Source organism: Anopheles merus, chromosome 2R (genome assembly GCF_017562075.2).
Source record: "Anopheles merus strain MAF chromosome 2R, AmerM5.1, whole genome shotgun sequence".
In the NCBI taxonomy this organism is placed as follows: domain Eukaryota; kingdom Metazoa; phylum Arthropoda; class Insecta; order Diptera; family Culicidae; genus Anopheles; species Anopheles merus.
Window position 1 is genome coordinate 29694484 of NC_054082.1, and position 15284 is coordinate 29709767.

The 15284-nt window shown below is 43.1% G+C and overlaps 1 protein-coding gene across 3 annotated transcripts in view; it reads right to left on the reverse strand.

Annotated features, from left to right (window-relative positions):
• Positions 1 to 15284, reverse strand: part of LOC121591002 (neurotensin receptor type 1-like) — a 77768-nt gene that overhangs the window by 23662 nt on the left and 38822 nt on the right. Inside the window, exons 1-2 of one of the 3 annotated variants that reach the window (XM_041911272.1) lie at positions 12012 to 12108; positions 10767 to 11198 (exon numbers count right to left, since the gene is read on the reverse strand). The exons of 1 other annotated variant lie outside the window; for it this stretch is intronic. The gene's annotated coding sequence lies outside the window, so the exon portion shown is untranslated. Of the gene's footprint in view, positions 1 to 10553; positions 10657 to 10766; positions 11199 to 12011; positions 12109 to 15284 lie in introns of those variants that run through there. One more of the 3 variants, XM_041911274.1, reaches the window with a different exon arrangement.

A 15284-nucleotide genomic window follows, 5' to 3' on the forward strand; every position in this document is an offset into this window, starting at 1 on the left:
TGCTCTCCGGGAGAGGAGTTTTTTTTCATTATGTTTCGTGTACAATACACAAAAGAAAATGAATGATTGATCAGCATAATGAAACAAATGAAAAATACAAGCAAAAACACATCCACGCCGGTTCATTCTGCAGCAACATTTGAGTCCACAGCCAGGCAAGTGTGCAAGGAAAAGGAAAGGGAAATGAAATTCTCGATTCGGCTTTTTTTTCCTCAAAATTATGCTCCTGGGATGTAAAGACGCAGCTGCTGCCCCTGTCTGTACAACAAAATGCCGGGCTGGGACCGCGTTGCGCTCTTGCTTAGAGTACGTGGCATGGTAGTGAAACGTTCGGCAATAAGCCGCCAATCAATGGTTTGATTGGATCTTGGAGCCTGAGCGGTGGATTTGGAGCTCGGGTCTGTGGAAAAGCATTTCCTCCGCACGGCAGCACAATGAAGCAATAAAATGAGCTACAAGTAGCAACAACACCAACGAAACCAACACAATGAATCAGAATTCGATACAAGATGAATTCATTCCGAAGGCAGACGTGAGGTGTGAGGGAATGGCAAAAATATAACTACCATTGTCGGCGTCCAGTCGCCGGCGAAGCAAAGTGGCTCCGTCCCGTGCAGAATGATTCAGAGCACCGGATCAACCGCCAACGCAAAAGGAACCCAACTGCCCAGGTGCGCAAGTAATCGGCCCAACAAGATTCAAAAAAGCACACACATCCAAAATTGCTCAATTTCATTCAATGCTCACCGCCGCTGCGAAGTGGTACTTCACGTTGGGGATGCTTCTCCGACCGCTGTCTGGGTCGAGCCACTGCACAACGATCGGGGGGAAATTGAGAACGCTTTCGTACACCTCTTGCCGAGTGCCGATCGTTTCATGCCCTGCTGAACCCCATTATGAAGCCCATTACAGACGTTGCGGGCAGGGGGGTGGGAGACATAGCAGGTTCAATTGAACGAAACTGCTTATGCTTTCGGCAAAAAAACCCCATATGCTGCTCAATGTCCCAGGCAAACCAACTGATAACGGACGGGCATTTCGGTTACGCTGGGTTTCACAATTCCCGAAACGAGTGAAGCGCAATACATTGGGGAAGGTGGTGAAGGGTCCACATAAAAATAAGCAATTATGATTTTGCCCGTTCCCACCGTGTAGAATTCGTCTGAGTGTGTTGTACAGTGACTTCACGGAAGGTTCGCCGCTTTGCATTTCGTTCCACCGAGCAACCCACCTTCTCCCGTCGGTGGTGAAAGGTAACGGGTTGGTGTGCGTGGAGCGAAATGCTTGGTGAGATTAGAAATGGTGACCGTGCGGGCGTGCCACTCTGCTTGCCCAGTACACGTCGCGAAAAGCCGGCCATTTCGGGTCGTACTATTATTTTATAGCGCCTTGAAAAAAGCTTAAAAAGGTAGAAGTGTGTCTTTTACTGCCAATCCGGGCCCGGGTAACTGACTGGCTTACTGAACCATATTTAGAACGTGCGCTCGTAAAAAGCACGCTTCAACACGGGCGATTCTTGGGCGCTCACGGCTCACGGGGATTGGATTATGAGAGCAGCAGCGTGGCTATGGGGCGGTTTTGCTGCCGGTTCCATTAACAGGTTCTGAAACGGCCGGCGAGTGTCGGAGATTTATCCGCGTGGCTCAAAACACGGGCACAAATGGGTTCAGAAAGCCTGCCGGAGATTATTACATTGCCACATCAGAGCGCCTTTTGCGAGTGATGGATTAGTGTCGAGCGGTGCAGAGTGGTGTGGTACTTCCGTGGCTAAGTATCGCTGCATGTGAAGGATTTAAGGCCGTGTGCGAGCGTTTGGTTGCTGGGGGAAAGGTCGCGTTTGTCGTACGTAATTGTTGCTATAATTTGATCATCGTATGTTGGGGAAATGCCCGCAAGCACTTTGCAATAGTGCTCGAAATGTAGAAAATGTAGGATCAAGAAAATGCTTAAAGCATTGAACAGCCCAGTACGAAATTCAGGTGGTCGCATTAAGAAGTCAAACACGTGATTCAATGAAGCGCATTCTTAACCAGGAAAGAATATGTCCATTAGAAGTTCATACTTCACAGGCATACATCAGAATCATACAAGCCTAGCGTGCTGGTGCTGGATACATTGAGGATCATGGATTTTCTAGGGCATGCATATAGCAAGGGCTAGCGATCTATAGGTGTATGTAATCTGCATCTGCATTTGTGGCGGTCCCATTGTACAGTCGTCAAACCGAACGACTTAATAACATGTCCATAATGCGCTACTGATGTTATAAGATAAAACAATACGACCAACATAACACAGAGCAAGAATTGACCAACTAATCCTACATCGTCCGTCAAATAACAAATCAGTGGGTAGTGCAGTCAATTATACACAAAACAAAAATAAATGAACTACGTGAACTTCCCTGAGAAAGACAAACCCATGATTGTTGTGGTGGACGAGTTTTCCACTCTGACAGTATATTGTCAATATGAGAGAAAAGAGCTCAGCCTGGAAACGATAGGTTTACCGATAACGAGTATTTTCCGTTTATCTAATTGCAAGTTGTGAGGGAAACTACTGACACTAAAGGGTAACAATCTTGACCACGGTCCTGTCAGATTCAATCGACAATAACCATGGGCAACCATGAGAATTATAAACCCACCTGTTCATGTCTAGACGCTCCTTGGTACAGATACAAGGTACCTACGGTTAATCGCCGATGTTAAGAGTGTTAAGGCATACTTTGCTGTGGTATGTTGCTAGCCACTTATAGAAGATTAAAGGAAGTTACCAGGAACTTGAACTTCTTCTTCTTTTGGCTCAACAACCGTTGCCGGTGGAGGCCTGCCTGTACCACACTACTTGTGGGTTTGGCTTTCAGTGACTTATTGATCCCCCCATAGCAGGATAGTCAGTCCTACGTATGGCGGCACGGTCCATTTGGGGCTTGAACCCATGACGGAACTTGAACACTTTACACATATATCAAGACCTCAATAGTTAGAAGCTATTATAGATTGCTCTTTCTTTTTAATTGCAATTATTGGACAGATGCAGGAAGATTTCCAAAGAGTTGGCACTTATCACATTATACATTCTTACTCATATTACACATATTAAGGGATGTATCAAAGGATTATTTCAACTATCTATATAAAAATCTATATAAAAATGCAATAGAGAGAGAGAGAGACGAAGACTAAATCTCGGTTTGGTTTATGAAGCAAAAGAGAGATTTCTCCTTCATACATTTTATAATAAGAAAGAACAAGCAGAAGACGGCATCATTGCTGGAAGGAAATATTTCCCAGAATATTTAGATAAAAATATACATACACACACATTTTAAAGTTGACTTCATTTTGTTTATCATTCGCAAAATTATTCGTTTATCAGCAGAAGCAAAAGTGAAACAAACGCATTAAATGAAAAAAAAAGCTCAAATCCTCCCTTCACCGCCTCCCCGCTGCAATCCCACGCAATGACAATTTTCTCGGAGCCTTTCGCTAGGGCCTTATATCCGGTGGCCGACGCCGTCCTCGGTCGTCCTCTAGCAACTCACTCATGAATAAATTCATAAGAAAATGAGCAAATAATTTCACAAGATCCGCAGAAGCGTACGAACGGGCCGTGGGTCGACGATTTGTGTAAGCGGCCGTGAATCTTTCGCTAAAATACAGTTACCGTAATTCAGTAACTGAGAGCCGAAAGCGCGCGCTGGATTTCATACATTGCTGCGAGGCGTGGGCATCAAAACCGAAACGATTTGCGCACATTTGCAGGAAAAGAAATCTACGACAAATACTATAAAGCAAGTCAGCTTGATTAGATCAACCAAAGGACCATAAAGAACGGTTTACTACCCCGCACTATCCACGCGCGTGTTACCGGCGATGACAAATAACGGCCCCTCTTTTGTCGCCAGCGTGCCGAAACGTAAGCTGAGCCTAAATGAATTGGTAGGGAGGGGGAAGGGATGTGTTGGGACCCCCTGAGCAGATTATGGGCATTAGCAGGCGTTGGAGATCTGTCGTCCCCAGGCACAGCCGCCGCACCGTAGTGTGCGGGGGCTTTGATGTAGCAAGGAATACCACCATTACCATCGCCAACAGACCAGGTTATGCGCTATCGATCTTATTATATCACACCGCGCTCTGGTGTGATAAGGGTTTAACGCGAACGGGCCCACCGTTCCGTCCTGATTGACACTTATTAATTTATGTGCGTGCGCGTGACGGAAGTTGAGCGCGAAGGATGGGCAGATGTATAGGGAAACGAAGCAGGGAAAGAATAAAAATTAACGCCAACGGGCGTGCCCATATAATTATGCTCTTTGCTCGAGCAGATTAACAACAAGATACGATTCTTCTGCGGCAACTATCACCCGCTGTGACTACGATCGTAAATTTGTCCTCACCTAATTGGCACAAACAGTGAACCCTCCCAAACGTCACCTCCAGCCGGAAGCTGGCCTTGTTAAAATCATGTTTGCTTTCATCTAATAGACATAACGCGTCGGAATCGCACCACACAGTGCGTAGTTTGTCCATCCACCAGGGACGTCTCCTGGTGCGATCATAAAGCGATAGCCGCCCGGGAAGGAGCCCTTCCCGGCGATGATTGATTTGACAAGTGTCATGGAACTTAATATAAATTCCGGGAAGATTTTCCAGCATCACTTGAATGTGCGTCATTCGCCTGCAAAGAACTGCAAGGAAAAATTCCTACAGAAGCAGATGAGACATTTGCTTCCGCCATGCTGCCGGACGACGTTTGGTATGTTTCAATCAAACAGATGGGAGTACTACACTAAATTTACCAGGAATACACAAAACAACGGTACAATGAACAGGAAGATGAGGACACAGACAAGGGCAAGGAATTGAAACGAAATTAAAGGACATCTGCATTAGAGGCTGCACATTCTGGGAACATCTGAAGCAGGAGAGGATTTTTATTTGTTTCACACAAAGGACAGGACACTGTACGTCCTACTATTTTTTCCTGCTGTGGCGGATATTGTCTCGGGATTTGGGGAGCTTCTTTTTTGCTATTCGTTTGTAGGCTACCTTATCCTAATTCCGGGTCATCCTTGTAGAACATGCGACTACAACGCACAAAGGAGAAAGAAAGAGAATGTAAAAAATCTCATTAAAAGTCGGATGAAGTTTCCATGAGACTCGCTTGTTACCTAGTTGACCATGGTTTCCTACCACAAAAATGGGTTAAGATTGTATCCCTCCATTCTTTCTAGCTAGTTATGCTTACGTTAATCGTCAATTCAATCTTAAGCAATTTTCGACCTAAGATCCGAACATTATTTCCATTCGGAGAGTCACGGTTGTGCGGTGCGAAAATCAAACACACGCCTATTATTTGTTTGTTCAATCGGCATCGATTGGCAGTAAAGTCTATTATTGTGTAGATTTACTATCATTATTTGGAGCTTACAGGGCATCTCACGACAAACGGTGATAAATCCACCAGGATTTATCGAACACTGTTCATTTTCGCGGGAACAAGGTAAATATATACAGAAGGATGGCATCAAACCCGTTTGACTTGCTGTGCGCGTAAGACACAGGAAGACGATGTTTTCACGCCCCGTTTGCGCTCCGGGTTTGCCTGAATTAATGACGACAGTACATCAATAGCGACTCAGTGGACGCTAACCCGGAGCTTTTGGAGAAGCTCAACGGATTTCTCCTTCTCCTGCGGCAGAATGATAATTAATCCAACAGCTCGCCCCGCGGGCATTCTCCCCTGTCCGGTGATGCTCATCAATGCTCGAGAACCGTGATTATGCAAAGGACCACCAGAGCGGTGCGTAATTAGAACCGGAAAAGGTGGTTGTATGATAACAAAGTTTTTTCTGAGAATCAATAACAAAAAGGTACATACCATACTAAGTGAGATTGGATAAGAGCTCGATGCAAAATTAGGACTAGAGCTGTTGTAAGGTTAATTAGTCACTGTTGTAGAGATGGTGCCAGCCTAGCCTAGCACTGCTCTGTCCTAGGGAATAGAGCAAGCGAATGATTGGACCAGATTGGAAATCGACTCTAATCCTGAGCCCCGATCAACGGTGGAAGCAAAGGTTCATTAATAATTCACGCATCTTCAGGATGGACAAAGAAGCTGTGAAAATTAATTAATTTATAATAGTTATGTTGTTTAGTTCTTCGGTACAATTGCACTTCAAGGGTTACGTGACACGTTTTATTATCAGCCTAATTTGTAGTATTTGAAACATTTTCTTTTTACAATCCCTACTGGACGTGATATCAGTACATACAACTTTACATCGGACATGCACAAGTGACTTGTCCAATGCTCTACTTCTTGTAAAGTATGACACTTGTACTAAAAAAATACATGATCACCATCATCATCAAATACATCGATTGCAAACGATTGATCAATTTGAGAATTGGAATTCCATTGACAGTTCCGTCAAATCGCGATCCTATTCAAAGGCATAGATAGCAAATAACCGAAACAACATGTTTCCACCCTTTGCAAACATGCTGCGAAAATGCTGCCTACCTTTGTGCTTCGTGCGTATCCGAAATACCGTATGTACATGCCGATCACAGCAATCGGTACAGGAATCCAGCGTGAATAAAACACACACATCCGTACAACAATACCAGCCATTCCGGGAAGTTGACTTGTCGGAGTGGAAATCTTGTCCAACCCAACCCTGTTTGGTCTGTCGAAGGTGTCTAGTTGCGTGCAATTTGCTAATGGACTCCGGAAAGGAAAGCGAGGAGAGCGTGAGGCAGCCGTGCCGCTTTAAAGAAGCCTAGGCAACGAACACGTCGATATTGCGTGGAAAGGAAGCGTACGAGGGAGCGACAGCTTCACAATGTGGTGTAAAAATGTTGTTGGGATCGGAAAAATTTGAAATGCCATTCCAGTGTGCGCGGCCCAATGTTAGCAACGGAGGAGGGGAGGTACGAATCAAAACGATTTAACACGGGCGAAGCAGGTGGAATCCGAGCTTCCACCACCTGTAGCTGCGAGAATTTAGAATTGGTGGGGGAGGAGGGAGGGACACAGGTTGGTTGCATTACAAAACAGGGACGAAAGAAAGAAAGAAAAAAGCTTGGCTTTACCGTAACCGGGCGGGCGGGGCAGGTGGTGTTGCAAAACGGATTATGTTTGAACGGTGCGCATGGAAGCGTCGTAATGCGTAGAGCGTGACATCGTTATTTGGGATGATACCGAGAATTTATGGTTATCCTTGGATGGATGCTTTATCTTTCTTTACAACACGCTTCCAATGTAAGGAATGATGGTAAGGGGTTGTGATAGGTTTGGTGTCGGGCAAACCAGAGGGGCTAAAAAAAAATTTGTTTTTAAAAAGGGTGTATTTTGTGATAGCAAACCAACCAGTAAACACGGCACTACTCTTCTTCGCTTTGTTATCAACATTGAAAGAGTAAAACAATACATAATTGTTGCTCTTGAATGAATATCAATTTACTCATTGCTTTGCTTCATTTACCTCAAATCAAATCGAAAATGAATCATGAAAACCACCATCTTCTTGATTTTTAGGCTGAAAAAAAGATATCATACATCTTTTATATCATAAAAGATCGTTTTAGCCTGTTTGTAAGAAAGGCCGTCGTTTTTAGGCCGTCCACAAGGACAGAGGAGGCGTGGCAGGCCCAAATTGAGGTGGCAAGATGGCGTGGAGGCGTCCGCCACTAAGGCCGGGATAACGGACTGGCAGACGAAGGCGCGCGACAGCGAGCGGTTTCGGACACTCCTGAGGCAGGCCAAGACCGCAAAGCGGTTGTAGCGTCAGATAAGTAAGTTTGTAAGAAAGAAAGAGAAAGCTGTGCAAATTACTTGTGGCTTAGTACCCAAATTCAATCACACATGGTACAGCATTTTCAACTATAGAGTAGTTGAAAATGCTGTATCATGGTTGAGTAAGGTACGTTGCCAGAATTTCAACCTCCGTAAATAAATACATTGCATCCTTGTTTTCTTCCTCTTCTAAAATGCTTTTCTTATAAAATATGAAAAAAGAATACTACTTTTCTATTATAATTCTATTTTGATTGTAAAATGATGAACAATAATCGACAATTTTAATAACTAGTGTTCGTGTTACTGAATTAGATTTGCTCGCTATGTCAAACATTCGTGCACTTCAGCAGGACTCCTAAAACCTCCGGTAGCAGCATGGAAACTTAGCTAGGCATAATGCGTTGAAATTGATTCCAATGACCAGCAATGAGGACATATATTTGTCCAACGTACACCGTGCTGTGCAACAACAAAATCTCTTTCAGCGAATGATTTGAGTGTAAAGGAAAGGGAGTGCAATTTCCAAACAATGCGGAAACACTCTGAGCCAAGCCGAAGGTTACAAAATAAGCGATGAGCGTCGTGTCGTGTGGTGCAAGCAGTCAATCGAATTACCAATTTACGCGAAATTGCATCACCGTAGTGCATCCCATTTTTATGGCACGTTTTATTGGTCCGCCAAACGTATGTTAAATTGTAGGCGTCCAGCGGTGCACCAAGCGCATCAACCTCGATGTCATGGAAACGCGAGCGTTAGATATGAGTTGTGTCCCAATAGCAAGTACAGTGAAATCTCTCTAATTTGTATATTCAAGGGACCGTCAGCTTAAAGAGATGTTCATGGTAGGAAATAACCAATAAAACTGTTGCTATGAAATATCCAAGATACCACGGGAATAACCTGGCTTCATATGAAAGTCTATAAATAAATGAAGGCCGTATAAATAAACGACTTGATTTTGAAATAAATCGGCATAGCTTGATTTTGATCCACCATTTTCAAAGCTTTTTTTTGTCAGTTGTAAAAGTGTTTACAAACATTTCCACACAACCAAACACTTTTCAGGGCCAATTGTGCATTTTCTGCACAAAACCTAGTGTAACTATACATTTCCTTCTCATTTACGTGGCATGCAGTTTTTCAGTAATTCATCATTTAAAAACGACCACAATCAGAAATATAGCCTCTTAGCTTTGGTGCTCTTGAGCTGAACATGATCTCGTCCTAATTTTGGGCACTGAACTGGTTATATAGTTATATCTTTTCTTGTTATTTGTCAACTTTTTTAAGCACAAAATTATGAACAAAAGTTGAAAAATTGTCCTAAAATACATCCAGACCACTGCATGCTCTACAACTAAATCATCAATGTATGCTGCTGATTTGCTGCTCCGATATTCAAGCTTTTTCATCTAACTGTCAAAACTTATCTACGCTTTTTGATCAAATGTTCTGGATAACTCGACTTCTGTATTATATAGACTTTGCTTCATATAACCAACACATGTGCGAACTGTCTTGCAAAATTGTTCTTAAAGATTTTAGGTTGTAAAATCGCATATGTAGCTTAGAGAATATTCGCCTTAGGGAGACATCTAGAAGAGACATAAAATGTGTGTAATATGACGGGATTGTCAAAATGCTCATCTTAAAGAAAGAATTAATCTCGACTCACGGAAAACTCGACTGGAAGTGCTAACGAATCCTAGCAAAAGCATAAAACTTCTTTGTGCGCTATGTGCATTGTGCCACTTCACAGTGCTTCATCGAAATCGCTGCGCGTAGATTATGCAGGTGCAGGCGGCAGAATGGTTGACATTGGTTCGCGTAGCAGCGCCCGGGTCCGTCGTCGAGTTCGGTAAGTTAGTTTCATTTTATCGCCACGATAATAAGATGAACTAAAATTTTTTCGAGACCGGGGGAAAATTTATTGCACGACAAGAGGCACGGCAGCGGACGATTCCTGGAAGAGGAATACCGCCAAGCGTCAGCGTCCTGGCACCGGTTCAATTAGTAACGATGGAAACTTTCTCAGCCTGCTTGGCGTTGGCACGCTTTGCAAAAAAAAAGAAAATAGAAAAAAAACGAACGTTTGCTGCACGTGAATGGGGAAAAAGCATAGAAAGGTGCTTGCAACGAGTTAAATATAACGAAAGCGCTTTCAAAGTACCGTATCGTATGACGGGTACGATCATAGCAATGAATGGACAAAGGTAGTGGCAAAGTTGCTGAGCATAAGTAATTTGAATCACGCAAACTTCACCGAAAAAAGGGTAATAACACCTTCCTGTTGAGACGCAAACAAAGTTTTTGGCGAATAATTACAAAGACAACATGATGGTATCTTGGAAGGAGTGTCATTCTGGCATGTACAATATTAATGTTCTCGAGTGAATAATGGAGTGATCAACAAACAAGCAACCGTTTCTTACGAAGTCATTAGCGCACACACAACACTTTCTTGAGGAACAGCAATTTTTATGAAATCTTTCGAAGAATATTTGGATCCAAGATGGTAATATTAACCTTCCCTATTCAGTGGAACGTTTCTAGCAAACAACCGCTTCTCGCTGCGGTTAACATTTCGGCACAAAAGACGAAGAAATCACAAAACCACCGCGATTCTTGTTAGTACATTAGGGGTGGGGGTAGCATGTAGGCCGTAAAGTGATTATCGCCCAAAATTATGCGGCGACAAAGACGACGGGGCAAGTAAATACATTACGGAGACGCTTGCTCTTACGTGTTCCAAGTACGCTTATAATGTCTGTCACATTACGTTGACGTGGGTGCCGCTAATGAATGCGGTTAATTCTGATAGGAGGATCCTTCCTATTCTGATCAGATTTTCCTCGTTCCCACGCGTTGATCGGTTTTTGTTAATGGTTCCTGGAGGATGCCGTCCGAATCGGTGACGGTGGTTTCCGGCTGCAAGCATAATGTCGATGTTACTTACCGCCCATGCACGAACCGATGAGCAAACAAACTTTATCTTTATGTTGTTGGGCGTTTCGTTGCGCTCGAACCACGACGTTGGCTCTCAGGGGTGATTGTTTTCAAGAAATTTAAACCCCTGCAACACCGCTACAACCATAGAAAGTGTTTCTTTCTTTTGAAATTTCACAATAATTTTATCTACTAAATCACACAATATTAACAACACAGCCACGCTACAACCAGTGCACAATAATATTTAAAGTGTTACACAGGGATACACACACAAACACATACACTATCGTATCATCACAGCACGTTAACATTCCTGCTTCTCGAACGAGTCGTACAAATCGTATTCCTATTCATATCACTTGTAATAATTTTTCGCCTTGACATTTATCACTGTGCCGGCTGGTCGGCACTTTATCATTCGGCGTGAAAACGAATGGCACTGCAACGTGGGATAGGAGATACACACAAGCCAAAACAAAATTAAAAAAAAATACAGCAGATCATTCAGTATTCCATCAGCATGAGCTCCTCCGGAAAGATGTTTTGTCAACAGCAAAAGCTTCCACGCTTCAGGCTAAAGTGAAGCATAATTTTCCACTCAATTTCCACCGGCTGACGCTGTCTCGTTGGAAGAGTAAGTAATTAATGGTAGCCACCGTTGGAGATCGTAACAGTCGTACTCGCCCGATGATAAAACATGAACCGTAATAAGTTAGAGAACTTTTTCACTAACAACAGACCGCACAATACCTTCGCTTGGGAGCGGTCGTATCTTCACACAGAGCACCAGCACTCAATCACTTCTCAATTTACCAGGACGAAAGTGTTCGCCGGGAACGATACTTCGTCAGTCAGAGTGATAAATTCTATCACTTGCACGATGAATGGAACAATTTGCCAAACAGTAGGCACTGAAATTGAGCGACCGGTAGACACCACCAACAACAAAAACTCCACTAGACACAAGAGTTACACTTTACACGCATCATCTTCCACACACCAGGCGGCTCCATCGGTTACGAAGCTGGCAGCGTGGACAACACGCGTAGGACGCCACTGGTTAGCTTGGACGATGAATCAACGCACACCAGATGAATGGCAGCCCGTACGTTCGACAGATTGGAAACGATGTCGCCACTTATCGCCACTTTAGCGAGAACAAAATCACGTGGCATCAAATGCTTGCTTGCGTGGGCGTTACACTGCACAACCGATGAGAATGGTAGGTTACACAGCCGTACCAGTTGCCTACCAATTTAAATTTCCTGGATGGTGCTGACCGATGGGCTTAGCAGCGAGAGCTTCACACGCGGGAGCACGATATTCGGACACGTTCTGCTCTCGGCGACGGTTTGTTTGAAACAAGTTGCGATACCGACGGCGTTAGAGTGGCGATACATGGCGTTTAGTCGTGCAACATGTACCGCTACACAGTGCGTCGATGCTTTGGCGTTGGACGGACATAAATGGGAAATATGTGAAATTTTGTCTATTTCAAATATTTTTCCGTTACAAGTAAGAATGAAGTTATGTAAATGTTCCTCATGTTGCTAGCTTTAAAAGCTTAAAAAGTTGACAAACTAACAATGCAATATACGATTATCGCTACTTTTTCTCAGTATTTATGGCTGAGCCAAAAATACAGAAACATATTTTTTTATTAATATTTTTATTTAAACATTTGATTTACAATTAAAAAAGGCTTCTTAAATATTAGTTTTAGTCAAATAGTTAACAAAATTAAGTTAATTTTAAGAAAACCTCGTTAAGTTAAAGCAACACAACATTGAAGTGTAAATGATATTTAGTACAAATTTAAATTTCAAACGGTTTTGTACCATGCACATTACAGGATATAATATTTACACCGGCTATCACAATCTAATGACATCTCCACAGTATGCTAGCAAAACTTCCATATTCTGTTGTAATGCTCTATTATATGATTGCAAACCTCCACGGAATGCTTGCAGGATTCCAATACCCGTTCGAAACATTCCCTTAACCGATTGAACTATTCCATAATATGACTGTAATCCTGTAGCGCTGTATTCGCAAAATGTCGTTGGAGTTATATAAATACAGGTTTATTGTTTTGTGATTAAGACTCAAAAAAAAGTTTATCGTATTCAGAGGAGTTGAAAATATGACAAAAGCTATTGCTTATATCGCGAAATTGGATTAAAAAACCCACGAATAAATAGAAATTAGACAACTGTTAACTGAGAATTTGATACGCACAATTCACTAATTATAAAGCTTAGAATATTTGTATCTGCAGAATATGTTCCCACACTATACCATAGTACGAAATATCGTAACATGTCACGCGACGTTAGATAAAAACCGGTTGTAATGTTGCATCTGGTCGCTTGCTTGTCAATCCAACTGATATTCTACCCGTCTCCGAAGAATCCTAACACGATCGTTAGGTTCCTCTAAACTTATCTTCCTCTTAAAGTGCTACGTTTCCCCTCTTTGATCAATGTATATTTATACTCCCTTCACTATCCAATGTGTGTGTGTTTTAGTTTAGCAAACGATTGTTGCTCCCCTATGCCGTTTTTCGTGGTATGCTCCATTAATCCGTCATTTGATTCCCCCTGCTCTACATTTTGCAGCCATCCTCCCCTTTTCCTGCCAAAAACTCTCAACCGAAGTAGCGCGAACGGGACGGCTAGCAAACAACTTGTCGATCAACTGTCAAATCATGTGCTAATGTGGGTGACAAATCAATCTGGGGAACGGCGAACCGATCAACCTTCGAAATTATGCTCCGAAAAGTCTGTCTGCGTTGGTCCGTCTTAGCGTGCCGAGTACGATCGATTGTTGATTTCGGCGGCAGATTGGATTTTGTGGAAAGCATCATCCCATTTTATGAGAAATTCGTTTTCCTTCGTGCTTCAAATCTTTAACAGTTCTTTCGTTTACGCTGGTTAGGGAGCTTGTTTGCTTTTCAGTTTTGGTGAAGTATATCGAAAGGTTGACGTTTTGCTCTATCCACCCTACCTATCCCGTCTTCTAACAGACACACCCATCAGCTTGTGTGGGAGTCTCGGCTGTAAGACATTTACACCACGCTGTTATTTATGTGTTTATGCTACAGTCACAGTGCAAATGGCTTAGAAAATAGTTTTCCTTCACCTAAAATAGAGTTCAGCACCAACAAACTGGGGACAAGCGTGGTAGTAGGACGAGCAGTTTATTGCTCGTCTTATTGCACGTACGCACGGTGGCGCAGTGCCCCAAGACATAAAGTAAATACCGCCAGGAAATCGTTTACTGAAGTGTTTTGTTGTTTTTCCAAATTTGTAATGTTTAATATCATCGCTGTTGCCGCAATGCTGTTGCTATTCGTTTCAACACCTTTAACAAGAGGGGCTAGAAACTGGAATTTTATCATGCTAAAACTCAAACCCAAATCATCTTCCATTTATCAAGGTTGACTGTTCTGGCTAGCTTGCAAACAATAGCCGCAAAACAGCCGGTTTCGTAGAACACCATATCCCCCGAACGGCATAATTCACCGATACTGGGGCTTTGAATGTGATATTAATTAGATAATGATATATTGTCCACGATGCCATGGGAGGAAGTAGCATCTAGCACCAGAGCACCACTAACGATAGCGAAAGCAAACCCCTCTGTAGAAACGCACGGGGCATGCCGGAAGAAGGCCTTCTTAAAAACATCGTTTGTCCAAAACCATTCAACCGAGATGCTAAACACCATGCCAAGCGCTGTAATTTAGGAATTTTTGGCAGTTGGTCGTTGAATATTTATCGCACAAAAGAGTGTCTATATGCGCCCTGCTGCTCTTTGTGTAATCGATGCCTGTTGAGCAGTGGTGGTGCAAAAGTTTCGCTCATCCTCTCGCTCGAATCCTATTAAATCGAGCCAGCCACGAAAACGCGAGCCACATTTGTTAATGTACTAAATTGCTTTCGAGATGGCGCTGAGTACCACAGGGTGTACTGCTTGGACAATTCAGACTCGGAATGAATTCGATAAACTTTGCCCTTTTTGGAGAAAGTTTGTTCAGTACGGGGAATGATGCTTCATACGCAACACAATGGCTTTCATCTAAATGTGTACTTATCTATTTTGAAGGGAACAAGGGCACAAACAAGGGACCAACGTAGGGCAACTTTGGCAACCAAGCGAGCCAATGTGACTTCAACGAACAGAGGTTAAATTTTGTGTAAAAAGCTTGCCTAGAATTGTATGGTACATTTTTCCCGCGTTGATAAAACGATAAAAAAAAGCGAATGCCTTCCTAATGTTGATTAAACCCTCGAAAACATGAACTTCCTTCAGGGGTACCATCATGCCGCTGCTACAGCACACTACTCGAATGCTCTGGTCTCGAATGGAAGCGATCTAATCTGCCATTTTCAGAACCGTTCGCCATTCGTTTCGTTCGGGAAAAACGCAATCCCGCCCAGCTCAGGTTTTCCACGACCTGGTGCCGGTGCCGTCCGTCGTCGTTTAGCAGCTTTGTTTTAATTTCCAAACGCTTCGCCCC